Source organism: Salmo salar, chromosome 12 (assembly GCF_965601325.2).
Source record: "Salmo salar chromosome 12, fSalSal1, whole genome shotgun sequence".
Lineage (NCBI taxonomy): Eukaryota > Metazoa > Chordata > Actinopteri > Salmoniformes > Salmonidae > Salmo > Salmo salar.
The window spans coordinates 57,344,849-57,356,919 of NC_138302.1; the positions used below are offsets into that span (position 1 = coordinate 57,344,849).

The 12,071-nt window shown below is 44.3% G+C and overlaps 1 protein-coding gene across 1 annotated transcript in view; it reads left to right on the forward strand.

Annotated features, from left to right (window-relative positions):
- The first annotated feature begins 4,070 nt into the window (after positions 1 to 4,070).
- Positions 4,071 to 12,071, forward strand: part of nfasca (neurofascin homolog (chicken) a) — a 150,978-nt gene continuing 142,977 nt past the window's right edge. The window contains exon 1 of the mRNA XM_014131783.3: positions 4,071 to 4,630. The gene's annotated coding sequence lies outside the window, so the exon portion shown is untranslated. The remainder of the gene's footprint in view (positions 4,631 to 12,071) is intronic.

The window sequence follows — 12,071 nt, forward strand, 5'->3', positions numbered from 1 at the left end:
ACCGACTCCGATAGTGTGTCTCGAGTGAGCCATGTTTCCGTGAAACAAAGAATGTTAGTCTCTGATGTCTCTCTGGAAGGAAACCCTTGCTCGGACTTCGTCTACCTTGTTGTCAAGAGACTGGACATTGGCGAGTAGTATGATCAGGTGCGATGTGCGATGTGGCCGTCTATGGAGCCTGACCAGAAGACCGCTCCGTCTGCCCCTTCTGCGGCGCCGTTGTTTTGGGTCCGCGGGCTGGGATCCGATCTATTGTCCTGGGTGGTGGGCCAAACAGAGGATCCGCTTCGGGAAAGTCGTATTCCTGTTCGTAATGTTGGTGAGTTGACGTTGCTCTTATATCCAATAGTTCCTCCCGACTGTATGTAATAAAACCTAAGATTTCCTGGGGTAACAATGTAAGAAATAACACATTAAAAAAAATACTGCATAGTTTCCTAGGAACGCGAAGCGAGGAGGCCATCTCTGTCGGCGCCGGAATGTGGGAATGTATGTTATTTTAGTGGAGTTGGACAGGTGTGGCAGAATTACTAAGAACATTCGTAGCTGAAGGATTTAGAGCACCTATCCAATGTCCGATTTGTAAATACAGTATGTGTGTAGACTGAAGGCAGAGGCCCTAACACTAGACCACCACAGGGCCACTACTTTGTTGTCTCTGATGAGGGAAGCAACAGTCCTTAGATTCTGGGCCCATACTCATAAAACATCTCAGAGTAGGAGTGATCATCTAGGATCAGATGTAACATTTGGTTCATAATGAACAAGATCACTTCGACAAGGGGGACCTGATCCTAGATCAGCAAGCAGCCAGTGATGTCCAGATGATCTCTTTAAGGATGCTCATACAGGAAGAGATGAGGAGATAATGAGACGAGGAGATAATTTCCTCTATTATTTGACATACCCTAACCCTAACCTTAACCCCTACTCAACCCTAACCACATATCCCTTACCTTAACCATTTAAAATGTAAACTTCAATGGGGTAACGTCAGAGTTGGGACATCCCAAGGATCCCAGAGAGCAAGGCCCTTTGACATTTCCAGAGGATGTTAAAGTATACTGATTTTGAAACATGTCAAAAGGATTTACAACATTAAAGGGGTTGAATGCCATAACCAGATGGATTCAATTGATCTGCAGATGGATTCTACCTGTGGGTGTCCATTCTGCCATCTACCATTTTGGTTTCAGAATAACATTTGTGCATGTGCCGTAGTCTCTGTTTTTAGCATATTTAGCACATTTATATAATATTTTTATATTTAGTATGTAGAGCATCACCACTGTGTCAGCATTATGGTCGCTCAGCATGTAAACTGTCCTTCAGCAGTACTAACCATTTGAAAGCAGAGGTACTGTAAGAACTTCCAACGAGCGGTAAAATGGGAACCAAAAGGAGCAAAATCTTATTAAACAGGAAACTTGTACAGTAGATTATGGATATTATTATGTGTCATCTTAGTCCCTTAAAAATGCATCTGAAAGACAGCACCGAAGTGTGTATAGCAAAGCCTATGGTAACATCTTCATTTAGATGAGCTCCTTATCAACATGTTCAGTTCATGTTCTCTTCAGAAACAGTCTTACATGGTCAGTAAAGAAGATTACAATAAGACCCCCCCCCCCCCCACACACACACACACACATTTGTAAATATTTATATTTGGGGGGGTTTAGGATTTAGCAGTTTAAGTCGAGACGCAGTATAAAGTGAGATAGAGAGACCTCAGACTGTAGTTACTGTACAGATGTTGGGGAAACCAGTGAGTAAAAGTAGGTTAACCGGTTAATGAAAAATTCTGATCCAACAAGACTCCTCTCTAACAGCTTTTACTTTCACCCTCAATGTAGCTCGATGTAGCTCCCCCCTCTGCCTCTCTCTCATTACCAGTTCAACACCAACATGAAGCTCAAATGAACGTTGAGATGAATTGAATGTCAGAACAGACTCGTTCTTCTGTTCCTCCCTTTTTTCATTCATCCGGATTTCTCCACATTGGTGGGTTTTCCTAACTGGGGTGTTAGAAGAGAGAGAGAGAGAGAGAGAGCGAGGAGAGAGAGAGAGAGAGAGAGAGAGAAACTGACAGAGACAGGAGAAAGCGAGCAAGAGAAAAGAGAGGGAGAGAAAGAGCAAGAAACAGAGAGAGAGAGAGAGAGAGAGAGAGAGAGTGCTACCCATGCTTTGTAAGGGGTATCAAATTAATGACATGCCAAAGGCCTCCAGTAGTGAAAGCTTTTAGGGCTTAAAGCTCCACCAGGAAGCCCCACCACAGCCTCCCACAGCCCCCCCCCCCCCCATGGTTGCCACCATAATCAAGGGAGGCAGATTTGGAACCCTTGAAAGATGGGGGGAGGATGGAGGGATGAAAGAGATGGGTAATTCTCTGTCTGGCCCCTGCCACCAATTACACGGCATGTCAATGTCGGTTAGTGTAAAAATCTTTTTATAAATGTATTCTGTATTTGTGTGCTGGAGGTGGTTCAGTGAACTAGATGTGTGTGATAAGTACAAGCCATTCCTGAGACATGAAGAATTGTGTTACCTACCAGAGCTAACAGCTTGGCTAATGTGGTCCTGAGCTGAACAAGTGACCCAAGTTTGATACTAGTCATATCTGAGTGTCTCTCTCTCTCTCTCTCTCTCTCTCTTTCTCTCTCACTCACTCTTTCTAACTTGTTTTCTCTCCCTCTCTCACACACAGGGACACACAAACACACAAACCCACACAAAGATGTGCCAGTGTGTGGCTGATATATGGATTCCTCTGGCCGTCAAAGACCACACTGTCTCTGTGACAGAAGAGCTTTGTGGGAGATAGAATGGGCTTGGGCCAATGAGGGAACAGATATGGCTGAATGGACTAATCCACAGCTCCTTGTCTGTAACAAATACATATACTGTAGCATGCGTAGGTCATTGCAGGTCTGTGGAGATCTTCACAATTGCTATAATAATCTGTGCAGAATCGCGAGCAGCATTGATCAATTGTACCATTTACTTGTAATGTAATCTCTATTGCAGTCCAGGTCATTTGGTTATGCTAGATGAACAGTGGCGATTTTAGCATGGAAGTCTTGATGGGGCAAACCCCCAATTTTCTTTACTTGCATGCCAGCAAAGCCACTACACAACACTAAACAATACATTAATTCCACTATAACGGCGACAAGCGGTGCCCACAAACTGTTAGAGCCTACATAAAGCTGTCCCAACAGCAGAGCTTTCTTTCCAGAACAATGGAGGGAATCCTTACCACTGCTACACCTGGCTATCAGCAGAGCCTTGTCTGGCAGTGAAACAGTTCATTCAGCCTCGTTTACTGCCTTTTAAAAAAACATAGCTGATATGACTGACCATATCTCTCTGGCATATTACATCATTTATGCAGCAGCATATAAGACATTTTTGGACTCAACTTGTTGTGCGCGATGGTCCTTTGTTGGCAAATTTTGTCATCAAAGAAAGAGAAAGATTTACAATTCCGAGTTGGATGACCGCTCAAAACGTATTTTACCAGTCTGTGCGCGTTTATTCCAACTTCCCAGTTGCAATGCCTGCGGTTAACCACTGTCACCGATTCCTTCCAAATAACTCATTGTTGAATTTGCGATTTCCAACTGGCCGATGAGCACCGACACGTTTTATCTATAATTTATCTTCATTATTTCTCTTGATATGACAAGGATTAAAAAGGATTTGCCAGTAGATTGTCTACTTGATTGATTGATGATGACTGCTAGCTAAGACTTTGAAAGTAAGATGTTGACATCAAAGCTAGATATAATGTGATTTGACATAATTTTATCTGTGGCCAATGACCTTAAGCCTTCTTGGAAGGGCACTTCTAATCTAAGTCTATGGCAGGACCCAAAGGGCTCACGTTCTTGATGACTACCCTTACTAACGATGGGTGACGTAGTGTCCCCACGAGTGACAGAACACTGAGCCAATCACAGTGCAATGCTGAGCCAATCACAGTGCAATGCTGAGCCAATCACGGCGAAATGCTCCTATTTTCTGCTGGCCTGCCCCACCACCACAGCTTTATTAACTCAATTAAGTATATGTATCTGGCTTTGTTTTTCCATTGGAATTTAGTTGTGCTGTTCGATGGCTGAAAGCATAGTGATAACACATTGGAAATTCAACTAACTTTTGGCTGTCTTTTTGAGTGGGTGAATATAGGTTGTAATCTCATTGATCAACGTCTCAGCCAAATATTACCTAATTATTCACTGTAACCTCCACCTCTCCTTCAACAAATAACACCGCACCAGCAGGTTTCTATTGTTTACCTCCCTTCCCCCCTCAACCCGCATTAACACCTTTCCAGTGGTACCCGGGGTGCGCGCCTTGCACTCCTCCCGATAGCAGCGTGCTACAGTCGAAGATGCGATTGAGGCTTAACGGATAGGGAGAGAGGAGGAACAGGGAGAGAGACTGAATAAGAAACGGAGAGAGCGAGAGAGGTAGGAGAGAATCCACGAGAGACCTGTACCGCATTACACGAAAGGAGAGAGCACAGACACACACTCTCTCATACACAGCATACGCTACTGCAGAGCTGACACACATCGCGGAGAGAAGGAGAAGAAACAGCGATATCTCTACTGTCACGGCACAGGTAAGCAACAGCAGCGCTATATTCATCTAACAGGCTTCTAATAATAGCACACTTGCGCATCGGGTGGTGTCATATTGACTAGCGGGTTTATGAAGAGTTGGAGATGGGGAGATGAAATTATGATGTGAAGGGATGCTGCGTCTTCCGTAAAGACGGTAGAGGTTGTCGGTAAAGCCCTGGCCTCGTCGTTAATCTGCAGTCGTTCCTGGCCGGGAATTGGGCCGAGCCGAGCCCAATGCTCTGCGCGTCGCTGAAAGATGCTGCGGTGGGTGATTTTTTTTTGCTGCTCTGCGCAAATTATAAACAGGGCCAGAATCTATGAAAAGTACAGTCGTTTATTCCACAGACCCATCACATTTACGTATTTGTAGGTAGTTGTGATGTTTGACATAATATCGAGCTGTAGAGGAGACAAACGAGCTATTGAATGGTTGTTAGCAGGGTTGTTTTGTTAGGCCAGGGGCTGCGGGCAGAGATGGCTGGTACTGTAAATGATCCTAGAGAGAGGGAGGATGATACTAGCGCTCCTTGAAGTGAGAGTGAGTGACTGGTCATGCAGAGATAATTCAGGGGATCGGTTTGTTTATCTGAATCAGGTCATGTCACCAAACGAGACATTGGTGCCTTGGCGTTCATGGGAGTGTATTTTGTTGAGCGTTCTGATTCATCCATCCGCAAGGCCTCTGTGTAAGGACACACGTTTAATTAGCTAGGCCTATTCACTGCTTATATATTTCGGTGGAAATCAACATGTATAGCCTTGTGCTTTACCTTAGTTTCATTTACCTGCTAAGTGGAGGAAACTAATAACTTATCTCTTGCCTTGTCTTGGGACTGTGTGGGTTTTTTGTGCACCTGCATATAGGGAGGACAGTGTGTAGTGTAGGCCCAACATGCTTTGGGTAGAAATTGCACTAAGGCACAAATCTAGGATCCGTTTATCCACCTCCAATCCTAAACATAATTAAGGGGGGAATGCATAACTGACCTGTGATGAGATTCCAGGGCAAACGTCCTCTTTACACTGCAGGGCCAAATACATATGATGAGCTATCATGTCATCACATGTGTGACATTGGGACATATTATTTCACCTAGACAGGGCTGTATTAGCTGTAGCTGTGTTTACCCTGTGTGTGTGTGTGTGTGTGTGTGTGTGTGTGTGTGTGTGTGTGTGTGTGTGTGTGTGTGTGTGTGTGTGTGTGTGTGTGTGTGTGTGTGTGTGTGTGTGTGTGTGTGTGTGTGTGCAACTGTGTATATGTGTGTGTGTATCAGTACCTGGGCTGTGGCCTGTGGTTGATGGCGTTACATAAGGGCTGTAGAGGGGAACATCTGTCCCTCTTCTCTCCCTCCCAGCAGGCCGTCTCTGGGACAGCTTAACACAGCAGCAGCACTGGACAGATGTCAGCTGGAACTATAACAAAGACCCCCCTCACACACTGACTGACTGACTGACTGACTGACTGACTGACTGACTCACTGACTGACTCACTGACTCACTGACTGACTGACTCACTGACTGACTGACTCACTGACTGACAGACTCACTGACTGACTGACGGACGGACGGACGGACCAACTGAGCTCAGATGATTTGGAGAGGGAAAAATTCCTGTTAAATAGAAATACTAGAAGAGCATGGCTGTGGATCACAATGGAGTTGGCAACATTAATAGACGGACAGACAGACGGACATACAGTCTTAAAAAACGATAGTCTCTTTCCTTATCTAATAATAGAATTACAACATTTTCCTTTGTTCTATTAAGGAAGGAAGTTGGTCTTAATTGGTAGCCAGGATCTAGGAATGGAGGGAAAGAAGGAACGAAGGATCCTTGTCTGAATTGCTCTGAACAAACAAATTAATTAGACACAATTTGATTTCAATATTTTATCTGTAGAATAGAGAAAATTCTGTCCCCACTGACTTTATTTGACCCCATATATACACTCAGCTTGCACTAATGACCTCACAGATCAGGGTTTGGATGCAGAAGCAAAGAAACATAGACCTATTAGCATATTAATTGCTACTGATCGACGCTGATCAATAAAAGGCCACTCTGAAATATGCAGCTTTGTCTCATGTTTTGGGGTAGCGTGCAATTGGCAGGAGTGTCCACCAGAGCTGTTACCAGAGAATTTAATGTCCATTTCTCTACCATAAGCCGCCTCCGACTTTGTTTTAGAGAATTTGTCAGTACGTCCCACCTGCCTCACAACCACAGACCACATGTATGGTGTCACGTGGGCGAGCGGTTTGCTGATGTCAACATTGTGGACAGAGTGCCCCATGGTGGCCGTGGAGTTATGGTATAGGCAGGCATTAGCTATGGACAACAAACACAATTGCATTTTATCTATGGCAATATGAATGCACAGAGATACCGTGACGAGATCATGAGGCCCATTGTCGTGCCATTCATCCGCTGCCATCACCTCATGTTTCAGCATAACAATGCACGGCCCCATGTCGCAAGGATCTATACACAATTCCAGAAAGCTGAAAATAGCCCAGTTCTTTCATGGCCTGCATACTCACCAGACATGTCACCCATTGAGCATATTTGGTATGCTCTGGATCAACTTGTTTGACAGCATTCTCCAGTTCCTGCCAATATCCAGAAACTTCGCACAGCGGAGTGGGAAAACATTCCACAGGCCACAATAAACAGCCTGATCAACTCTATGCGAAGGAGATGTGTCGCGCTGCATGAGATTAATGGTGGTCACACCAGATACTGACTGGTTTTCTGATCCACACCTCTACCTTTTTTTAAGGTATCTGTGATCATCAGATGCATACCTGTATTCCCAGTCATGTGAAATCCAAAGATTAGAGCCTAATGAATTTATTTCAGTTGACTTATTTCCTTATATGAACTGTAATTTAGTAAAATCTTTGAAATTGTTATATGTTGCGTAAATGTTTTTGTTCAGCATACATTAAACTGTTTCCATTTCTAATCTACTGCTCTAGGAGATGCATATCTACAGTAGATCCATCACAATAAGCATGCACCACACATACACACACACACACACACAAAAATACAATGCCTCGTCATAAAGGGAAACCGGAAACCTGGAGTCGGATGTCGTCAAGCTTTAAATACATGTAAGCAAAAGCTCCACCTGTTTGTCAAGAGGGCAAGGGGGAGTTATTAACATTGCTAACACCTATCCAATCTATTCACATCTACACAAGTGCCTATCGAGAAGGGACTAGGAGTCCATTTGGTATTGGGCAACAGTACCAGACTGAGTCTAGTGGTGTATTTTAATAATATCTTAGCTTACACATGAAAAGCTTTTTAACTTTCAAACCCACACACTTGCTTGGACTTTGATTTGTTATGCTACTTATTACCTATTTGTGGTTAGAATTGTTTGATTGAGATTTTCTAGTACTATTCCCCTCCAGGAGGATCTGTGGTTGTTTTTGAATACCTGAAGCTCTCCTGATACTTCTTTCTCTTCATGAGTCTAGTGGTTGATGGAGGTCTTGTGTTCTAGTGGTGGATTGTGATTTCTCTCTGTGTTGCAGTACATATGTTTCACCACCAGGTGCTGATATTCCATGTAAAACTCTGTTGTTACTCCACTGATGTGGCAGGTAGCAGAACAGACCTCCAGTGTCTCAATGCTGAATGGCTTTTGGATGTTAATGGCGGACATCTGAACTGGATCAAGTCAAACATTACAGGTTTGCTCCAATGGACCCTGCTCCCCAGGGTAGTTTGTAAACACATCCTAGATGTTTCCCCACCATTACCTCACAGGCCCTTTGTTTGATTCCAGTCTGAGTCAAACCCAGAAACTGTGTTGGCTGAGTTTAGCGCTTACACAAGCAGGTGCATCTATCCCAGAAACATACCCAGTATGTATGTATTTCTTTGTTTGTATGTGTGTGTGTGTATGTGTGTGTGGCACGTCCACACACACACACACACACACACACACACACACACACACACACACACACACACACACACACACACACACACACACACACACACACACATATATACACACACGCCTGTCCACCCGACCATCCCATCCTAGTTCCTCACGCTGTGTTTGGGCCATATGGCCTCTTTCCCAGTGATCCCTGTCTCTGGCATGTTGTCAGCTGATTGGAGCAATGGATGGCGGTCAGTCCTGGGGTAGACCCGTGGAGGTGCGCAGCGATAGTTCAATTAAATCTGCATTAGAGAAGCCTGCTGTCCTCTCAGTGGCTCACCTGGCATTGGACTGAGCCAGACAGCTAGAAGAACGGCAGGTTTTAATTCAGACCTGGCACTCAAGTCTCATTCTGTAGGTCAGGAAGATACAGTCTGATCCATACACTGTGCTTTGTTTAAAGCTAGAATGCACACGAACGCACACACACACGCACACACGCACACACGCACAGCAAAATGCATCCTTTCATAGGTTGAGTCATCCCATCATGAGAAACTTGTCTTTCTCTTCCCTCCCTCCTCCATCCTTCTTTTCCCTCCCTCCCTCCCTCCCTCCCTCCCTCCCTCCCTCCCTCCCTCCCTCCCTCCCTCCCTCCCTCCCTCCCTCCCTCCCTCCCTCCCTCCCTCCCTCCCTCCCTCCCTCCCTCCCCCCTCCCTTCTCCCCCCATGCCCTCTCACGTTTCCCATCCAGAGGTCTTTGTTTCCAGTTTCTATTTTTAACACAAAATAGCAACTTCTTCCTGAGGGAAGGGCTGAGCAGAAAGGGAGAGGTGTGGGAACGGAGCGAGAGAGAGGAGACAGAGAGAAGTGCATCTGGGCGGGGTCACTTTTAAGCGCATCGTCTGGCTGTGAGCCAGGATGGATGGAGAGAGTGAGGGAGGGATGGAGGGAGGAGAATTTCCTGTAGACTCTGACCCAGGGAGGAGCTGCCTGTAGGGTGGTAGGAACACTGGCTCAGCTCCAGGATTCACTCAGGCCTCCACTGAGACATCAGTCTGGAGGCACAGAGAGAGAGAGAGAGAAAGAGAGAGCGAGAGCCCTTACATCGAGCAGACAGGATGACTAAGGGTTATTCTGGGTAAAATGTGCATCTCTGATATGATCAATACAATGTACATTATGTCTTAAGGTTACTCTATGTTTTGGGTTCATGCTCTGTCTGTCTGTCTGTCTGTCTGTCTGTCTGTCTGTCTGTCTGTCTGTCTGTCTGTCTGTCTGTCTGTCTGTCTGTCTGTCTGTCTGTCTGTCTGTCTGTCTGTCTGTCTGTCTGTCTGTCTGTCTGTCTGTCTGTCTGTCTGTCTGTCTGTCTGTCTGTCTGTCTGTCTGTCTGTCTGTCTGTCTGTCTGTCTGTCTGTCTGTCTGTCTGTCTGTCTGTCTGTCTGTGTGTGTGTGTGTGTGTGTGTGTGTGAAAAGGAAAACATGTGGTACGGTCTTAAAGGCAGGCAGAAGGATGAGGTCCAAAATAGTGATGGTGGTAGAGGTAAATAATAATGTCTGCGAAAAATAAACAAAACAAAACGTTGAACATAACCAATTAACTGGTTGTAACCTCGTTGAACCTCTCTCTGGGCAAAATCATTGCCTAAGAACTTGCTCCAAGAACTGCCAACAAACACAAGACAAACACAAAGCAAGCACTCGAAAAAACAGCGCAAATAAATTAATTTCACTGAAGCTACAAAGACAACAGGATGACTTGCTAGCCACATGGGTAGTACAGATTAGCATTTATACAACATTAAAATCTCTGGAAAAGTTTAGGCAAGTCATGATTCTAGAAGGGATCTGGCCATCTCTCCATCTGCCTGTTTGTTTCTCTCTCCTTTGATCAGTAGCGTGTGTATGTTTTCTTTTCATAGAGACACAAAGAGACCTAGACTAAACAAAGTGTCCATTGACAGGGTTTGAAGTGTAGCATCAAAGCTAGCAGGGAAAGAGGACTACACTTGCTAGAAAAATACTATTCTAGAGGACTCATTTTTATGTTGTCTCGTTTGTTCTGAAAGTCCCTCAAACCCTCAATGACAGTAGAAATCTTTTGTTTTCGTTGGTCTAAAGAAGTGAATGGTTTCTGGTGCACTCTGATGTGTGCACTAATAATAACACACAGGGCAGAGCAGGGTGCACACACACACACACACACACACACATACACTCTCAGTTAAGTACACAGTTAAGCACAGCTACACACACAGTGGAAGGCAGCTACACACATAGTTACACACACAACGCTGACTTCACCATCTGTGGCACTGTATCTACATCCAGCTACCAGGTGCATCTCTCCCTTCCCCTGTGTGTGTGTGTGTGTGTGTGTGTGTGTGTGTGTGTGTGTGTGTGTGTGTGTGTGTGTGTGTGTGTGTGTGTGTGTGTGTGTGTGTGTGTGTGTGTGCACTCTTCTGCTTCACACCCGCACGTAGCACTGTAACATTAGGACATACAGATGCATCAAGGACAAATCCGACAGGGGACTTTTCAGCTTCCATAATGACAAAAGCAGAGCAGGAAAACTCAAACTAAATGTTTTCAGAAAAGTTACTAATATATCTTTCTTTTAGACACTGTGTTTACCCTATGGTGGCAATACCTATTCTATTCTATTATATTATATTCTTAAACCACATATAACTAAGCACACACCACTAAATGATAGCGTTCTATTCTATGTTCTTCTATTCTTCTATCCTATTTAGACATGTTAGGAGCTGCATATTTTGTATGTGTGTGTGTGTGTGTGTGTGGTGTGTGTGTGTGTGTGTGTGTCTGTGTGTGCTGGTTAGTTTTATTAGGGCACATCTGTAGGTAGCATCTGGCGTTCTTCAAAGAGGAAATGAGCCTTTAGTAAATCCTCTAATCATTACTAGTCTGTCTGTAGGCCCTTGGCTAACGCTCCTCACCACAGAGATGTATGACCCCTTGGTGAGTGCAGGAAATCGGCTATTGTAGCTGCTGGTACTCCAATATATTCACTTTATTTTTATTTGACGATAGAAAATATTTGGAAAACGATGAAAATGAATGTTTTTTTATGGTGCTCTTACCCTAAAAGCACTGTTTATTAGGTATTGATTTCCATGTCAAATCAATCAATCAATGACATAAAGACCTGCTTTTTGTGTAAGGTAGTTTTGGTATATAGACATTGACCACATTCCTTACACTTTGTTGATGTTCATTCATCTCATCAGATCTAAAATATTATTACATTTTATGACAAAACATTTTTTGTCTAGATAAAGCATTTGCATGAGAGTGATTGATCATTCAATTTCATTTATTTAGCGAGGTTGTCCACTTAGTAACACTTGCCACTGTTTTCAAGGTAGTTCTGGGTTTATCAGACACCTACAGTCCTAAACCTACCTTCCTTCCCACCCTGTCTAGCAGCTGTTGACATATAAGCCTATCGCAGTGTTCCCACTACTGATGACTGCTAGAGAGGACAGGTGAGGAGCAGACCCCACAACAGACTTTTG